Source organism: Ornithorhynchus anatinus, chromosome 1 (genome assembly GCF_004115215.2).
Source record: "Ornithorhynchus anatinus isolate Pmale09 chromosome 1, mOrnAna1.pri.v4, whole genome shotgun sequence".
Taxonomy (NCBI): Eukaryota; Metazoa; Chordata; class Mammalia; order Monotremata; family Ornithorhynchidae; genus Ornithorhynchus; species Ornithorhynchus anatinus.
Genome location: NC_041728.1, coordinates 27634055 through 27652864, shown reverse-complemented (window position 1 = coordinate 27652864; position 18810 = coordinate 27634055). Strand labels below are relative to the sequence as shown.

The 18810-nt window shown below is 47.2% G+C and overlaps 1 long non-coding RNA gene across 2 annotated transcripts in view; it reads right to left on the bottom strand.

Annotated features, from left to right (window-relative positions):
- The window catches only part of LOC120638269, a 334023-nt gene that overhangs the window by 245535 nt on the left and 69678 nt on the right, over nt 1-18810 (bottom strand). For both annotated transcript variants that reach the window (XR_005659839.1, XR_005659838.1), the window contains exon 3: nt 9509-9640. This is a non-coding gene — a long non-coding RNA (uncharacterized LOC120638269). The remainder of the gene's footprint in view (nt 1-9508; nt 9641-18810) is intronic.

Below are 18810 nucleotides of genomic sequence, written 5' to 3'. Positions count from 1 at the left end.
TCTTCTCCCTTCCCAGCCCCAGAGCACTTATGTACACAGCTGAGAAGCAGTGTGGCTTAGTGGAAAGAGCCCGGGATTGGGAGTCGGAGGTCGTGGATTCTAATCCCGGCTCTGCCGCTTGTCGGCTGTGTGACTGTGAGAAAGTCATTTAACTTTTCTGTAACTCAGCTACCTCATCTGTAAAATGGGGATTAAGACTGTAAGCCCCACTTGGGACAACCTGATAACCCTGCATATGTCCCAGTGCTTAGAACAGTGCTTGGCACATAGAAAATGCTAAAAATGCCATTGTTATTATAACCGTAATTTTATTTATTTATATTGACGCCTATCTCCCCAACTCTAGACTGTGAGCTCATTGTGGGCAGGGACTGTCACTGTTTATTGTTGTATTGTCCTTTCCCAAGCGCTTAGTCCAGTGCTCTGCACACAGTAAGAGCTCAATAAATACGACTGAATGAATGAATGAACGAACAAATACCATCATTATTATTATTATTACTTGGATGGTGCGTCCTTTGTGAGCCACGGACTGCGTTTCAGTCGATGATCGTATAATATGTCAGTGCCCGGGTCACGGTTTAGCATATTGTAAGCGCTTAATAAATGGCCTCGGTATTAATAATAAATCAAGAGAGATTGCAGCTTGCCCAAATACGGCCCCGATTACCTGAGGTGAACAGGACCCAAAATATCTTGGAGAATTAAAAATCTAGATTAAGAGGGGAAAAAAACAACTAGAACATCTCTACCCCTGACTGCCCTGGGCTTGAAGGAGACAAGTGCCTTTCGCTCAATTGTAAAACGGGGATTAAAACTGTCTCCCCGCTTCTACACTTTAATAATAATGTTGGTATTTGTTAAGCCCTTACTATGTGCCGAGCACTGTTCTATGCGCTGGGGTAGACACAGGGGAATCAGGTTGTCCCACGTGGGGCTCACAGTCTTCATCCCCATTTTACAGATGAGGTAACCGAGGCACCGAGAAGTTAAGTGACTTGCCCAAAGTCACACAGCTGACAAAGCCTTGTGTGGGCAGGAATCGTCTCTCTACATTGCCGAATTGTAGTTTCCAAGCGCTTAGTGCAATGTTCTGCACACAGTAAGCGCTCAATAAATACGATCGAATGAATGTGGGACAGGGACTACTGTCCAACCCAATTGGCTTGTGAGCACCCCAGTGCTTAGTTAATACAGTGCCTGGCACATAGTAAGTGCTTAACAGATATCATAACAATAATCGTTATTAATAAAAAAAGTTTGGAAAGTGGGAAAAGCGGTGGACTACCATATACCAACGGGGCTTCCCAGCCAGGCCACAGAGAGGATACGGTCGGAGGGTCGGCGGCGAGCTAGACGAGAGGGAGGTACCGTGAGACCGGCTTTAGTGGAGCCAAGAGCGCGGGCTGGGTTGAGGTAAGGGATCGATGAGGTAGTGGGGGAAGGGGAGGCTCGAAAGTCGCCGGTGAGGAGCTTCTCTTCGATGCGGAGGTGGCTGGGTGACCACTGGAAGCCCTGGAGGAGTGAGGAGATGAATCTCTCTTCACCCACTTGCCGTCTCTGTTCCTCCCAAGCCAAACTTCAAACAGTGCCTCGCTCTCGACGCTCCCGCCTCCATCCTCTCGTTCGTGCCGTTCCCCCGGTTTGGGACTTCCTCCCTCCCCACATCACATAGACCACACCTCTCCCCACATTCAAAGCCCTCCGAAAAATTATACCCACCCTCAGAACTCATTTATTTATTTAGTCCCACTCTGGCTGTCAATATTTTTGTTTGTCTCCCCCGCTGGAGGGTTAGAGACTTGTGGGTAGGGTACGTGTCATTTCTCTATTCTGTACTTCCCAAGCGCTTAGTCCACTGACCTGCCCACCAAGTGAACGCTCGATACTACTATTACTCCTATAGACGTATGACTCTGGGGAGGGTCCTATCCCGTAAATCTCACCACGAACCCCCGTTTACAATTTCCACTCCAAGAATAATAATAATAATGTTGGTATTTGTGAAGCGCTTACTATGTGCAGAGCACTGTTCTAAGCGCCGGGGGAGATACAGGGGAATCAGGTTGTCCCACGTGAGGCTCACAGTCAATCCCCATTTTCCAGACGAGGGAACTGAGGCCCAGAGAAGTGAAGTGACTTGCCCACAGTCACACAACTGACGAGTGGCAGAGCTGGGATTCGAACGCATGACTTGTGACGCCCAAGCCTGGGATCTTTCCACTGAGCCACGCTGCTTCTCCTCTGTTGCCCGAAGAAGGGGACCTTATTTAAAAATGCTCATTTTTATTGCAAGCTACACTACCAATGGGCTAAATAGCCCCCACAAACATTGTATTTAAATGCACTGACATGAACACATACTTTTCAAATTGATTCCAATTAACTCTGAAAAAATTGGGCCCTTGGGGGCCCTGGGGAGGCGCTGTGGCCTAGTGGAAAGAGCACAGGTCCGGGAGGCGGAGGACCTGGGTTCTAATCCCTGCTCTGCCATGTACCTGCTGTGTGACTTGGGTGGGTCACTTCACTTCTCTGGGACTCATTTCCCTCGGTGGCAAAATGGGGACTCGATCCCTGATCTTCCTTCTTCTTAGGCGGTGAGACCCATCTGGGAACTCGATTACCTTATATAATAATAATAATAGTAATGTTGGTATTTGTTAAGCGCTTACTATGTGCCGAGCACTGTTCTAAGCGCTGGGGTAGACACAGGGTAATCAGGTTGTCCCACGTGAGGCTCACAGTCTTAATCCCCATTTGACAGATGAGGTAACTGAGGCCCAGAGAAGTGAAGTGACTTGCCCACAGTCACACAGCTGACAAGTGGCAGGGCCGGGAGTCGAACCCAAGATCTCTGACTCCGAAGCCCGGGCTCTTTCCACTGAGCCACGTTGCCTACCCCAGTGCCTAGCACACTGTCAAATGGGGATTAAGACAGTGAGCCCTTTGTGGGGCAGGGACTGGGTGCAACCTAATTTGTTTATATCTACCCCAGCGCTCAGTACAGTGCCTGGCTCATAATAAGTCCTTAACAAATACCAAAATTATTATTATTATTACAGTAGAGCACACTGTGAGCTCCTCGTGGTCAGGAAATATGTCCATTTGTTGTTGCCTTGTAATCTCTCCCAAGCCATTAGGGCAGTGTCTTGTGCACAGTAAGCACTCAAAAGAGCACAGGCCTGGGAGTCAGAGGACATGGGTTCTAATCCCGGCTCCACCATCTGACTGCTGTGTTACCTTGGGCAAGCCACTTAATTTCTCTGTGCCTCAGTTACCTCATCTATAAAATGGGGATTAAAAGTGTGAGCCCCATCTGGGGCAACCTGATTACCTTGTATCTACCCCAGAGCTTAGAACTGTGCTGGGCACATAGTAAGCACTTAAGAAATACCATTCTTATTCTTACTATTATCATTATTATTATTATTATTATTACATATAATAATATATACAACTGAATGAATAGTAAGCGCTTAACAAAAACCAAAGTTATTATGAAATTTCAATTGACTCCCTGGAAATAAAACCCTTTTTGTGGTTAAGAATTGTGTGTTTTACCTCCATTGTACTCTCCTGAGCACTTAGTTCTGTGCTCGCCATAAGCTAGCTGCTCACACTCAGCCCCACAGCACTTCTCTTTGTATCTATAAATCATATATTATAAATTATTTGGGTACATTAATGTCTGTCTCCCTCTCTAGACTCTAAGCCCATTGTGGGCAGGGAATGTGTCTGTTACATTGTTGTACTCCCCCGAGCGCTTAGTAGAGTCTCGGCACACAGTAAGCACTCAATAAATACCCCTAATTGATTGAAAATGTTTGCTCGATAGATGCACTTTGTCTTTGGACAGTAAAACCATTTTGCAACTAATCTATGTGAAAACCTATTTTCAATGAGGAACTTTCTTCTTCCACGGGTAGCCAGGCCCAAAGTGAGTCCAAAAACAGTTTTTAAAAGAACTTTTATAAAGAAAGGTAACTCAGAACCATCTAAATAAGGCCAGTTAAATTAAGATCGTGGTTCTTGATCTCGGTCAGATGAAACCCTTGCCATAATACTGGAACAGTCAAAGGAGCCGTCAAAGTGTAGTCATGACGACAACAGTAATCGTTCTGGGTCCGTTCTCAGGAAACATTGCATCTCAGCTCCTGTTTCTTTCATTCTTAAACGACGTGCAGTTACTTCTGTCAGGTACAGTTTCTTATCAACCCCATCGATCGACGGGATTTCTCGAGCACTTACCGAGGGCCGAGCACTGTACTTAGCGCTTGGGAGAGTACGATATTCTTATTTCGGTACCCGGGTGCAATGGGACGTGATCTCTGACATTCAAGTTGCCAAAAGCGACTGAGTCAACCGTGCTCTCGGGCCCGTCATTTAGAGAAAACACATCCGCCGGTGGTCGGTCCCTGTCATTCTTTGTGAATAAGACCATCCCCCACCCATCGCATTGGTTCCCCTCAGACTGCTACCGAAGCTGTTTCTGGAAATGCCTCCGCTCGGGCGAGTCATAACGATAAAAAAAGGGCCTCTTTGTGGCGGAGTTTGACTGACTCGAAGCCTCTGAAAATGAGGCCTCAAATGCCAAGATAAAATGAAATTCGTCAATGACTCCATCTGCCTCGTGCATAAGTGCCACGTCGGAAAGGCTTTAAGGACAATCTGGACAATCGATAGGATAGAATGATAATAATAATAATAACGATAATTGTGCTATTTTGTGTGCCAGGCACCGTACTAAGCGCTGAGGGGGATGCAAGCAAATCGGGTCGGACACGGTCCCTGTCCCACGTGGGGCTCGCAGTCTCAATCTCCATTTTACAGATGAGCTAACCGAGGCACAGAGAAGTGAAGTGACTCGTCCGAGCTCCACAGACGAGTGGCGGAGCTGGGATTAGAACCCACAACCTCTGACTCCCAGGCCCGTGCTCTGTGCACTAGCCCATGCTTTTCTCTACAAAACCTTGTCCTGAATCTAAAACTGCCCACCCTTCACTCTCTCGCCCCAAGTCCTGGCTTTAATGTCTGTCTCGGGTTGATTGAGTGTGGGCGGCAGTGTGAGAGCCTTTGGCTTGTTTCTGGCCAGGCAGAAGGTTTGAAGGTAACGGAGGAGTCTGGAAGGAAGGACCACCTGCTCCCCTAGAATTTTTGGGTGGAGTCGTAAGGATTAGAACTCGTAAAGATTAGAACCCCCAAAATCCCCAGGTAAAGAAAACGCTCCCCAGGACTAAGAAGTTTTCCACGTGTGTGGACTCTGAATTGCCTTTTTTAAAATGGTATTTGTTAAATGCTTACTTTGTGTAATAATAATAACTGCGGTGTTTGTTAAGCGCCTACTATGTGACAAGCAGTGTATTAAGCACTGGGGTGGCTACAAGCAAGTCGGGTTGGACGCAGTCCCTATCCCACCTTACAGACGAGGAAACTGAAGCCCAGAGAGTGAAGTGACTTCCCGAAGGTCACACAGCAGACAAGTGACCAGGCCGGGATTAGAACCCACAATCTTCCGACTCCCAGGCCCGTGCTCTATCCACTAAGCACTGTCCTAAGTGCTGGGGTAGATTCAAGCTTATCAGGTCGGACGCACTCCGTGTCCCACCTGGGGTTTACCGTCTAAGTCCTCATTTTACAGATGAGGGAACTGAGGCCCAGAAAAGTGAAGCGACTTGCCCAAGTTCACCCAGCGACAAGTGGTAGAGCCGGGATTAGAACCCAAGACCTCTGACTCCCAGGCCCTGTGCTCGATCCATCCACTAGGCTATACTGATTCTCCCTAATAACAATCTCCCATTTTGCTCAGTGTGTCATCATTACAAGTAGATTAAAAGCATTTCAACTCCAGAATTTTCAAATACTACTGAACTACCCCAGTGGTTTCTGCAGTGGAAGTAAGGAGCAGTGCTCAGCAACAACATAATGAATTAATTAATGGTGGGTTTTATTAAGCACTTATTATGTGCAAAGCACTGTTCCAAGCTCTGGGGGGAAACAAGGTGATCAGGTTGTCCCTCCTGGGGCTCACAGTCTTCATCCCCATCTTACAGATGAGGTAACTGAGGCCCAGAGAAGTTCAGTGACTTGCCCAAAGTCACACAGCTGACAAGTGGCGGAGCCGGCATTCGAACCCATGACCTCTGACTCCCAAGCCCGGGCTCTTTCCACTGAGTCATGCTGCTTCTCTAAATGAGCACAGTGTTGGCTGCTCATTAGAGAGGTGTGGAGAGATATTTTGCTGGCTTCAGGCTGTACCCTTCCCCGGGGCCGGCTATATCGCAATACTGGCCACTGACCATAAGGACCCATGGCCGAGAGAGTGTGGATGGCTCAGAATAACCAATCACCACTATTGACAGCATATTCAGTCTATCGTATTTTTTATTATTATCACTATTAAATTTGTTTGGTGCTTACTGGGTCTCTTCATTTTTTAATAGCATTTTTTAAGTGCTTACTGTATGCCAGGTACTCTACTAAGTGCTGGGGTAGATACAGCTAATCGGGCTGGATACGGTCCTTTTCACAGTCTTCATCTCCATTTTACAGATGACGGAACTGAGGCTCGGAGGAGTGAAGTGACTTGCCCGAGGTCACAAGGCAGATAAGTGGTGGAGCCGGGATTAGAATTTAGGTCCCTCTGACTCCCAGGCCCGGACTCTCTCCATTCGGCCAAGCTGCTTCCCCGGCTCCGCCGCTTGTCAGCTGTGTGACTTTGGGCAAGTCACTTCACTTCTCTGTGCTTCAGTTACCTCATCTGTAAAATGGGGATGAAGACCGTGAGCTCCACGTGGGACAACCTGACCACCCTGTATTCCACCCCAGCACTTAGAACAGTGCTTCACACATAGTAAGCGCTTAACAAATACCATCATTAGTATTATTCGGGGCACCCTTATTGAGCTCTTATTGTGTGTAGAACACTGTACTAAGGGCCGGAAGAGTTCAATAGTCTATAAATATTGCGGTTTAGGGGAAAATTCAAGCGCATGTTCCCCTGACTAGGTCCATTCATTCATTCGATCATACTTAGTGAGCACTTAATTATCATTAGTTGTACTTATTGAGCGCTTACTATGTGCAAAGCACCATACTAAGTGCTTGATGCTACAATATAACAGCAAACACATTCCCTGCCCACAACGAGCTCACGCTTACTGTATGCAGAGCATTGTACTAAGCGCTTGGGAGAGTCCAATATAACAATAGACATATTCCCTGCCCTCAGTGAGCTTAGATTCTAGAGGGGGAGACAGACATCTGTAGAAATAAATAGATTTCGGATACGTACAGAAGTGCCGTGGGGCTGAGGGAGGGATGAATAAAAGGAGCAAATCAGGATGATGCCAAAGATAGTGGGAGAAGAGGAAAGGAGGAAAGGCCTCGTTGGAGGAGATGTGCCTTCGATAAGGCTTTTAAGTGGGGGAGAGCGAACGTCTGTGGGAAATGAAGAGGAAGGGCGTTCCGGGCCGGAGGCAGGACGTGGGCGAGAGGGTGGCGGCGGGATAGACGGGATTATGATAAAGTCGATGTAACAGGACGGGATCACGAACCATGATGGAATATGGTTTATCACCTCACAGCTTCGCTGGCCAGACCCCCGAGAGGAAAGGGTAACGGCAGGATACCGAAACGACTACTCCATTGTGCGTTGAAATGGGGTAACCCTAAAACGGGGGGGAAGTCGAAAATCCACAAAGAAGCGAAACCTTCAAGGACGTGAGCCTAGCAGCCGGAGACAGAGGGCCCGTTTCGCGTGGCGCGATCACGAAAGGGGTGACTGTCTTGGAGCAGAAGCCTTCGGGAAGATCACGATACCAAGACAGAGAAACAAAAACAGCTTTGGGCACTGTAGATCAAACAACAGAGCAGAAAAGGGAGATCCGTATATTTACAACATAATAATAATAATAATAACTGTGGGATTTGTTAAGCACTTACTGTGTGCCAGGCACTGTACTAAGCACTGGGGTAGATATTACCAAATCAGGTTGGACACAATCCCTGCCCCACATGGGGCTCACGGTCTTTATCCTCCTTTTACAGATGAGGAAACTGAAGCCCAGAGAAGTGAAGTGACTTGCCCAAGGCCACCCAGCAGTCAAGCGGAGGAGAGAGGATTAGAACCAGCGTGGCTCACTGGAAAGAGCACGGGCTTTGGAGTCAGAGGTCATGGGTTCGAACCCCGGCTCTACCACTTGTCAGCTGTGTGACTTTGGGCAAGTCACTTAACTTCTCGGTGCCTCAGTTACCTCATCTGTAAAATGGGGATTAAGACTGTGAGCCCCACGTGGGACAACCTGATTCCCCTGTGTCTACCCCAGCGCTTAGAACAGTGCTCGGCACATAGTAAGCGCTTAACAAATACCAACATTATTATTATTATTAACCCACAACCTTTTGACTCCCTGGCCCATGATCTATCCACTAGGCCGCTCTGCTTCCCCTTATCCTTTCGAGCAGTTGATATTCATCCCACCCTCTCGTTAGTACAACGTGAGCATACAAACACATGGAACTCTCTAGACGGAAAGCTGGTTATGGGCAGGGAACGTGTCTGCTTATTCTGTTGTTCTCTCCCTAGCGCTTTGCACACAGAAAACGCTCAGTAGATACCATTGATTGACTGAATACGTGATACGGAGAAGATTGTTAGTCACCCAGTGGGCACGCATTCATTAATGCAACCGTATTTATTGAGCTCTTACTGTGTGCAGAGCTCTGTCCTAAGTGCTGGGGAGAGTACACCAGAAGGGTTATCTTCACACTCAAATGAGATATATTTATAAATAGAATCCACTAGAGAAGCAGCCATGACCTAGTAGTGGATAGAGCACAGGCCTAGGAGTCAAAAGGACTTCGGTTCTAATCCTGCCACTTCTACTTGTCTTCCTTGTATGACCTTGGGAGAGTCACTTCACTTCTCTGGGCCTCACTTATCTCATCTGTAAAACGGGGATTGCAACTGGGACCCCCATGTGGGACAGGGACTATGTACAACCCGATTTGCTTGTATCCGCCCCAGCACTTAGTTCAGTGTCTGTCACACAGTAAGCACTTATCAAATCCCACAATTATTAATATTACTAGAACACTAAAAACTGTGACTTCGCGTTTAGCAATGGAGAAAGAACAGGAGGAGTGGGAGAATGAGAAGGAGTAGAAGAGAGCAAAGAAGGAGGGGAAGGAGAGGAAAGAGGGGAGAAGGAGGGGTAGAAATTACACTGAGCCCTACCCCTCCCTAGTGGGGATTAAGACTTTGAGCCCCACGTGGGACAGGGACTGTGTCCAACCTGATGGGTTTGTATCTACTCCAGTGCTTAGTATAGTGCCTGGCACATAGTAAGCGCTTAACAAATATAATTAAAAAAAAGTGCACTACATGAAAAGTTAATTAAACAGATACAAGTCCTCCTGAATAACAAATAGTACCTCAAACGGAGAAGGCTTTTTCACAGATATAGGTCATATGTCGAGAAGTTTAAAATATCACAGTAGAGTGCCTCACCTTTCAAGAAGATTCAAGAACAAGCCCTCGATGGAATTTGGGAAGCGTGGGGGGAACAAATCCTCATAAGGTACAGGAGAAGCAGCTGGCGACATCCAAGACTTTTTCCTTGGGTCCCTCATCCAAAGAGAACTAAAAATAGAACGGAGAAAGATACTGCTTAGAAACAAAGGTTGCCAAATTGAATTTCCGTCCCGGGCGCTCAATGAAAGTTATGTGGAAAGAGGATCAAAGAGTGATACTTTTCTTCCCTCAACAAAAGTGGGAGATCCCACTTTATAAAACACAGCAGGGTTCGATTTTCAAAGAGGATGAAAAACCGTTTGTGTTCAGCCAACACTCTCTCATCAATCAATCACATTTTTTGAGCACCTACTGGGTTAAGAGTACTGTACTAAGCGCTTGGGAGAGTACAATATAACGGACCCATTCCCTGCCTACAATGAGCTTACAGTCTAGAGGATCAAACACTCATTACCCATCCAGTTAGTCAGATAAATGATTTAGTCGGCCCAGGGTCAAGAATTTTAGAGAAGAGAGGTACGGCGTTTAGATAGAGGTGTGTGTGGGAATGTGTGTGTGTTTTAATAATATTTGCTAAGCTCTTTCTATGTTCCAGGCACCGTGCTGGGGTAGATACAAACTAATCGGGTTGGACACAGTCCCTGTCCCACGTGGGGCTCACGGTCTTCATCCCCATTTTCCGGATGAGGGAACTGAGGCCCAGCGAAGTCAAGCGACTTGCTGAAGTCGAGTGATGGAGCCGGAATTAGAGCCCAGCTCCTTCTGCCTCCCGGATCAGTGCTCTATCCACTCGACCACGTTGCTCTTCTCTAAGCAGTGTGTGAGTATGTTTGTGTGTGTGTGTGTGTGTGTTAAAATCTGGGCTTCCACCTTGGTAATTTCACCCAAGATGTAGCTATGCCCTGTCCTTCCTGTTCCACGGGTTCCCGGCCCCTTAACCTCACCCAGGGATCACGCCACTGTTTCCCTGGCCTCCCCAGGGTCCCCTCTCTTCTAAGCTTTGAAATCTACTTTTGGACCTTTTTTGAGTCAGTTCCCACCCGGTGGAATTGACTGCAGTGGCCACTCCCACCTCCTTTGTCTCCCCAAATCCAGTGATGGCTGCCCACAGGGCCACAAAGTTGAAGAGCCCAGGCCAGAGCATGAGCCGCCTGTGGGCAGGGATTGTCTCTATTCGTTGCTGAATTGTACTTTCCAAGCGCTTAGTACAGTGCTCTGCCCATAGTAAGTGCTCAATAAATACGATTGAGTGAATAACATGATGGAGGGATGGGTGATGGGCTTTTCCCCAACCCCCACCCCCTCTTCGTTTTCTTTTTATAGTGTTTGTTAAGCACTTACTATGGGTCAAGCACCTTTGTAAAAGCTGGGGTAGATACCGGTTCCTCAGGTGTCTGTATATTGTGATATTTTTATATTGTTATGCTGCACTCTCCCAAGCACTTAGTACAGTGCTCTGCATCAGTAATTATGATTGACTGACCGACCGACACAGACTCTGTCCCACATGGGGCTCACAGTCCTCATCCCCATTTTCCCGATAAGGGGAACTGAGGTGCAGAGAAGTGAAGTGACTCGCCTAAGGCCACCCAGCAGACAGGTAGCAGAGCCGGGATGAAAACCCAGGTCCTTCTGACTCCCCGGCCCGTGCTCTATCCACTAGACCACGGTGCTTCTCTTTCTTCTTCTTCTTTCCGTTATGCTGCATGGCCACCCGCTCTCTGCCCATCCCTGGTCTCGTGGCCCGAACCTGGCGGCCCCAGAAGGCGCCATTCTCCGGCGGTTGCCCATCCTCCTCCCTATCAAACAAAAACTTCTCACCATTGATTTTAAAGCAGTCCCTCACCTTGCCCCCTCCTACCTCACCTCGCTACTCTCCTTCTACCACCCAGCCCGCCCACTTGGCTCCTCTGGTGCTAACCTTCTCACCGGGCCTCCATCTCGCCTGTGTCACCGCCGACCTCTGGCCCAAGTCCTACTTCTGTCCTGGAACGCCCTCCCTCCTCAAATCCACCAGACAATTCCTCTCCCCCACTTCAGAGCCTTACTGAAAGCCCATCTCCTCCAAGAGGCCTTCCCAGATTAAGCCCCACTCTTCCTCATCTCCCACTTCCTTCCGCATCACCCTGACTCACTCCCTTTGCTCCTCCGCCCTTTCCCCACCCCACAGAACTTGTGTCTATATCTGCCACTTTATCTAGATGTCTGTTTACTTGTATTGATGTCTGTCTCCCTGCGCCCCAGACGGTGAGCTCATTGTGGACAAGAACTGTCTCTCCTTATTGCTTTATTGTGCTCTCCCGAGTGCTAAGTTCAGTGCTCCGCACACAGTAAGCGCTCAATAAATACGACTGAATGAATGAACGAATGGACCAGGATGGCAGAGCTGAGGGAAGGGCCGAAGTTGAGGAACGGACTTGGAGTGGAGAGAGGTGCTCAGCCACTTGGGTGTGGGGCCAAGGAGCAGAGAGGGTGGCGAGGGGCCAGGGCAATCAGTCAATCAATCAGTCGATCAATGGTCATCATCATCAGTGGCATTTTTGAGCACTTACTACGAGCAGAACACTGCACTAAGCTCTAGGGAGAATACAACAGAATTGTCCAACAAGTTCCCAGCCTGCAAATATTTACTGAGCACTTACTCTATGCAGGCCACTGTAGTAAGTGATTGGAAGAGTACAATGCAACGGAGTCATCGGATACTCCCGTCTTGCCTTACGCTGTCGAGTCGTCTCCGACCCATAGCGACGCCACGGACGCATCTCTCCCAGAACGCCCCTCCTCCAACCACTATCGTTCCGGTCGTGGATCCAGAGCGTTTTCCTGGTAAAAATGCGGAAGCGGTTGACCATCGCCGTCTTCTGCGCGGTAAACCTGAGTCTCCGCCCTCGACTCTCTCCCGTGCCGCTGCTGCTCAGCACCGGAGAGTTTTGACCTGTAGCAGATGGCCTTCCCCTCGCCAGCCACTGGCCAAGCTAGGAATGGAATGGACAGGCCTCCGCTTGACTCCGCTTCCCATAGCCGAGACTGGTAGAGTCCTGGAAACTCTCCAGATGAGACCCTGAAAGGGGTGTCGGACATGCTCCCTGCCCACAGGTATCTATTGAGCGCATACTGTATGAAGAGCACTGTACTAAGCACTTGGAAGAGTATGACACAATAGAGTTGGCAGATGAGTTCCCTGCCCACAGATATTTACTGAACACTTGCTGAGTGAGGAACCCCGTACTAAGTACTTGGGAGAGTAGTCGGTGGTATTTATTAAGTGCTTTCTGTGTGCAGAGAACTGTACTAAGCACGTGGGGGAGTACATACAACAGAGTCTGCAGATGATTTTGCTGCCCACAGATATTTCTTGAGCACTCATTGTGTGCAGAGCACTGGACAAAGCACTTGGGAGAGTCCAGTACAAGAACGGGATTGGGATAGGGCTAACTTCATGTAGCCCAGCAGAAAGTGAACAGAATGCAGAACTTCTGAGACTCCTGAGGAAGTGAATTGGCTCCCCTGAAGGGTTACATTCTTGTATGTATCTACCCCAGCGCTTAGAACAGTGCAGGGCACATAGTAAGTACTTAGCAAATACCACAGTTATTATTATTATTACTGGGGAAGCAGCATGGCTCAGTGGAAAGAGCCTGGGCTTCGGAGTCAGAGGTCATGGGTTCGACTCCCGGCTCTGCCACTTGTCAGCTGTGTGACTGTGGGCAAGTCACTTCACTTCTCTGGGCCTCAGTTACCTCATCTGTAAAATGGGGATTAAAACTGTGAGCCCCACGTGGGGCAATCTGATCACCCTGTATCCCCTCAGCGCTTAGAACAGTGCTTTGCACATAGTAAGCGCTTAACAAATACCACCATTATTATTATTATTATTATTATTATTACAATTACAACCAAATGTTCAGGGATAAGCTCAGCAAATAAATCAATCAATCAGTGGTATTTACTGAGCTTTTACTGTGTACTAAGCGCTTGGGAGAGTCCAGTATAACAAAGTCCAAAATACAGAATGTTCTTCACATCCAAAAGGCTTAACAATAGCATGGTCCCAAGATTTGCCTTAGGACAGTCAAACTATGAGCTTGTTGTGGGCAGGGAAAGTATCTATTGTTGTTTTGCACTCCCTCAAGTGCTTAGTACAGTGCTCTGTACACAGTCAATGCTCAATAAATATGATTGAATCAACCCCAAGGTTGATTCATTATGTGGAAACAGAGCATCATGAAAGGCTGTAAACATGTCACAAATAAAAGTTGACAAAGACTACTGGGAGTGTAATCTAATCTTTTATGACCTAAGCAAAATAAACAGCAGGAGAAAAACTGGATGATACTCAACCAAGAAAGCACGGAGAAGCAGCGTGGCCTACTGGATAGAGCAGAGACCTAGGAATCAGAAGGGCCTGGGTGCTAATCCCAGCTCCTCCACTTGTCTGCTGTGTGACCTTGGGAGAGTCACTTCACTTCTCTGGGTCTCAGTTTCCTCATCTGTAAAATGGAGATGAAGATCGTGAGCCCACGCAGGACAGGAACTTTGTTCAACCTGATTAACTTGTCTCTACCCCAGCGCTCAGTACAGGGCCTGGCATATAGTAAGCAACTCACAGATGAACACAAATACCGTATATAGAAAATATAAACAACAAATACTATAAAAAAGAAAATTCAATTCTGTGGCCTTTCATATATCAGCTTACGCTTTCGACGTTAAGATGTCAAAGGGCACCCATACGTGCAAAAGTGAACTAGGCAGCAGCTTGCAAAAAATCTGGAAGTCGAATTTTAAGGCCACCGATAAACCGTCGGCCATTTCATTTCGCTAACGGAAACCCAGGTCAAAGATACACACACGCTTGGAGATTCTCCAACACATCTGTTTTTTGTTTTGTTTGGGGTTGTTTTACAGTATGGTTAAATGCTTATTATGTGCCAGGCACGGTCTGTTACTACGCCCTGGGATAGATACAAGACCAAGTCCCCCTTTTCCTCTGCTCCCCCTCTCCTCCCTATCGACCCGACTCACTCCCTTTGCTCTACCCTCTTCCCCTCCCACAGCACTGTGTTTATATGTACATAATTATAATTCTATTTATTTATATTAATGTATATATCTATATCTATAATTCTATTTATTTATATTGATGCTATATTGACCCATTTACTTGTTTTGATGCCCGTCTTCCCCCTTCTAGACTGGGAGCCCATTGTGGGCAGGGATTGTCTCTATTTGTTGCCGAAATGTACTTTCCAAGCGCTAAGTACAGAGCTCTGCACGCCATAAGTGCTCAATAAATATGATTGAATGAAAGAAGACAAGCTAATTGGGTTGGACAGAGTCCCTGTCCCATATGGGGCACACGGTCTTAATCCCCATTTGATAGAAGAGGGAACTGAGTCCCATAGAAGTTGAGTGATTCCCCCAAGGTCACACAGCAGACAAGTTTCGGAACCAGGATTAGAACCCAAATCCTATGAGCACGCCCTACTAGAATTCGCAACTGACCCACTATATCAAAGATGCCTAAATAAAACAGAAACCGCTATGCTCGTGGTTAAAATCCTCGGGCTAGATCTAGTAAATTATCAAGATAAGTCCTCCCTAAAAATAACCTTTAGCATCAGTTAATGAACGGCAGAATTCTGTTATTATCTTTGTCTGAAAGAGACGGACAAACTAGTCCGGGCTCTGACAATCATTTCTGGAGGTTTCTTTGGGTTTTACTACCAGCTGGCTCTATAGCCTTTAATTTAGAAGGGCTTTTTTTTTTTTAACATAGTCAAGGGGAGGTTGTGGTTATACAGTTTGTAAGAACTACGAGTTCTGTGCGTACAAATACATCGAAGCCTTAGGCTCATTGTCGTCTCGTGTCATCATGGCAGACACTGGATTTCTACAGCACCAGGAGCTGGAAAATCGAGGCGAATCTGATGACTAGTCAACTAGCGCATAGAGCGAGACGTGGTAGATGGGAAGGAGAAGAGTTGTAAGCAGTTCCGAAAGCCGCCGCTGCTGAACACAACACGGGATGTGTCTGTTTATTGTTATATTCTAGTCGTTCTTTCATTCAATCCTATTTACTGAGCGCATCTGGCATGCAGAGCACGGTACAAAGCGCTGGGGAGAGTACAATAGAACAATCAGCAGACTCATTCCCTGCCCACGACGAGCTTACAGACTAGAGGGGGAAACGGACATTAATAGAAATAAATAAATGACAGATATGGACAGAAGTGCTGCGGGGCTGAGAGAGGGGATGAATAAAGGGAGCGCGTCGGGGAGATGCAGAAGGGAGGGGAAGAAGAGAAAAGGAGGGCTTAGTCAGGAAAGGCCTCTTGGAGGAGGTGGGCCTTCAATAAGGCTTAGAAATGGGGGAGAGTAAATATCTATCGGATTTGAGGAGGGAGGGCGATCCAGGCCAGAGGCAGTACAGTGCTCTGCACATAGTAAGCCCTCGATAAATACAATTGAATGAATCAATGCACAACTCAGCTGGTCAGTCGACTGTATCTGTTAAGCACTTACTGTGTACAGAACACCATCCTAAGCACTTGGGAGAGCACAATATAACAATATGTATATGGGTATAGGCCAATTTCACCGCAAGGTTTTGTAAGTCACTCCAGCAGGGAGTGTAACAAAGTGAAAAAAAACTTTCGTAACCTAGTAAACTGTGAGTTCAACTCACTTCCCTGGGCCTCGGTTACCACATCTGTAAAATGAGGATTAAGACCATGAGGCCTACGTGTGACAGGATCCGATTCCAACCCGACTATCTTGTATCTACAGTGCTTGGCACACAGTAAGCGCTTAACAAACACCACAGAATACAAGCAGGATGCTGTCATTCGTAGAACAGTCATTTCCTCCAATTTATAGTGGTATAAACTAGCTTACTTTCGGATCCTAGTAAACTAGAATCCAAGAGTGATGTTTTCTTTTGAATCAATCGTCGGTATTTGCTGAGTACTTACTTTGTGCAGAGCACTGTACTAAGCGGTTGGAAGAGTACAATACAATGGGAGATGTGAATTCTTTAACCCCGCAAATGGCCAGTGATGGGCAGGATTCTTTGCTACCCCTTTTATTGTATTAATGTACACCAGAAGAGTTTTATGTAAAGGAAAACTTAAAGATATTTTTCAATCAAACCAATAGTGGTATTTATTGAACATTTACTGTGTGCAGAGTATTGCCCTCGGGAAAGCACAATAATGTTCTGATATTCAAAAATCTAGCTCCTACCTACATTGTTCTAACGCCCAGGAAGTGAAATGGAAAATAAGCAGTGTGGCCTAGTGCATAGACCAGGGGCCTGAAGTCAGAAGGACTTGGGTTCTAGTCCCGGCTCTGCCACTTAGCTGCTGTGTGACCTTCGGCAAGTCACCTCACTTCTCTGCGCCTCAGTTACCGCAGCAGGAAAATGGGGATGAAGACTGTGAACCTTACGTGCGACAGAGACCGTATCCAACCCGATGTTCTCGTCTCTACCCCAGAAATTAATAAAGTGCCTGGCACATGGTAAGCGCTGAACGAATACCATGATATATAAGCAGGATACTCTCATTAATAGAACAGTCATTTCCTCCCGCTTCGAGTGACATTTGCTGCTTTAATCCTACCCTGATGATGAAGGTCCCTCTCTCCATCTCTCCCCACAGCGTGGATCAATCCAACATCATGCAGTGCCTGCTCAATCCAACGATCAATCAGTACGCGCTCAATAAATACGACTGACGATTGGTGATGACGATGATGAATCAGTCGTGTCGAGTGGTTACTGGGTGCCGAGCGAAGTACTGAGAGCTTGAGAGATTACCATATAACAGAGTTTGTAGATATATTCCTGGCCCACAACGAGCTCAGAATCTAGCAGGGGAGATAGACGTTAATAGGAAAAAACATAAATTTATGGATGTGGAAATGAGTGCTGTGGGGCTGAGGGAGGGGCGAGTAAAGGGAGCAAATCCAAGTTCAAGGGTGACGCAGAAGGGAGCGGGAGAAGAGGAAATGAGGGCTTAGTCGGGGAAGGCCTCTTGGAAGAGATGTGCTTTTAAAAAGGTTTTGAAGGTGGGGAGAGTGATCGCCTGTGGGATATGAAGAAGGAGGGCGTTCCAGGCCAGAGGCAGGATGTGGGCGAGAGGTCGGCGGCGAGACAGACGAGATCGAGGTACAGTGAGTAAGTTGGCATGAGAGGAGTGAAATGTGCGGGCTGGGTCGTAGTAGGGAATGAGGGAGGTAAGATAGTAGCGGGCAATGTGATCGAGTGCTACAAAACTGACGGTAAGGAGTTTCTGTTTGATGCGGAGGTGGATGGGCAACTACTGGAAGTTCTTGAGGAGTGGGGAAACACATCCCGAATGTTTCTGTAGAAAAACGATCCAGACGGCAGAGTGAAGTAGGGACCGGAGCAGGGAGACACAGCAAGGAGGCCGATGAAGTGATCGAGGCGGGAGAGGAGAAGTGCTCGGATTAGCACGGTAGCGGTTCGTGTGGCGAGGAAAGGGCGGATTTTAGCGATGTCGTGAAGGTGGAACCGACGGGATCTGGGGACAGATTGAATACGTAGGTGATCTTTGCAATCTGCCCGTTAAATTTCCAAATTAGCCGTAAAGGAGAGAAGGTGTGCGGTGGGCTGAGGGGAGGGGGCCTTCTTCTGCAAGCTTCTTCTCGGTTGCCCAAGTCGTCCCTTCCACCCAAGCACATCCGGGGCCTCGAAGGGCCCTCCGAACAGCTCTCTAATTTTCTTGTGACGTTGGGAAGGGGGAAGATCAGAACAGGACTGAATAATAATAATAATAATAATAATAATAATGGCATTTGTTAAGACCTTACTATGTGCCATGCACTGTTCTAAGCGCTGGAATTCTGATGTTCCCAGAACAAAGGAAGCCAAAATGCCTCCCTACCTAGCCCAAAGTTCTCCTCTTCCCACTTTCCATGAAAGAGGAGACACACTCTTACTTCAGCACCCAGACTCCACTCCCTGATATCGAGGGGGTATTTTTGTAGCCCAGAGCAGAAGCAATGTGGGGCGAGGAGAGATGGAGATAAAGCTGGGCAGGGAATTCTGTTGGGATTACTATAACAATAATAATAATAATTATGAAACTTGTTAAGCACTTACTATGTGCCAAACACTTCTCTAAGTGCTAGGGCAGATACAAGGTAAGCAGGTTGGACACAGCCCCTGCCCCACATTCATTCATTCATTCAATAGTATTTATTGAGTGCTTACTATGTGCAGAGCGCTGTACTAAGCGCTTGGAGTGTACAAT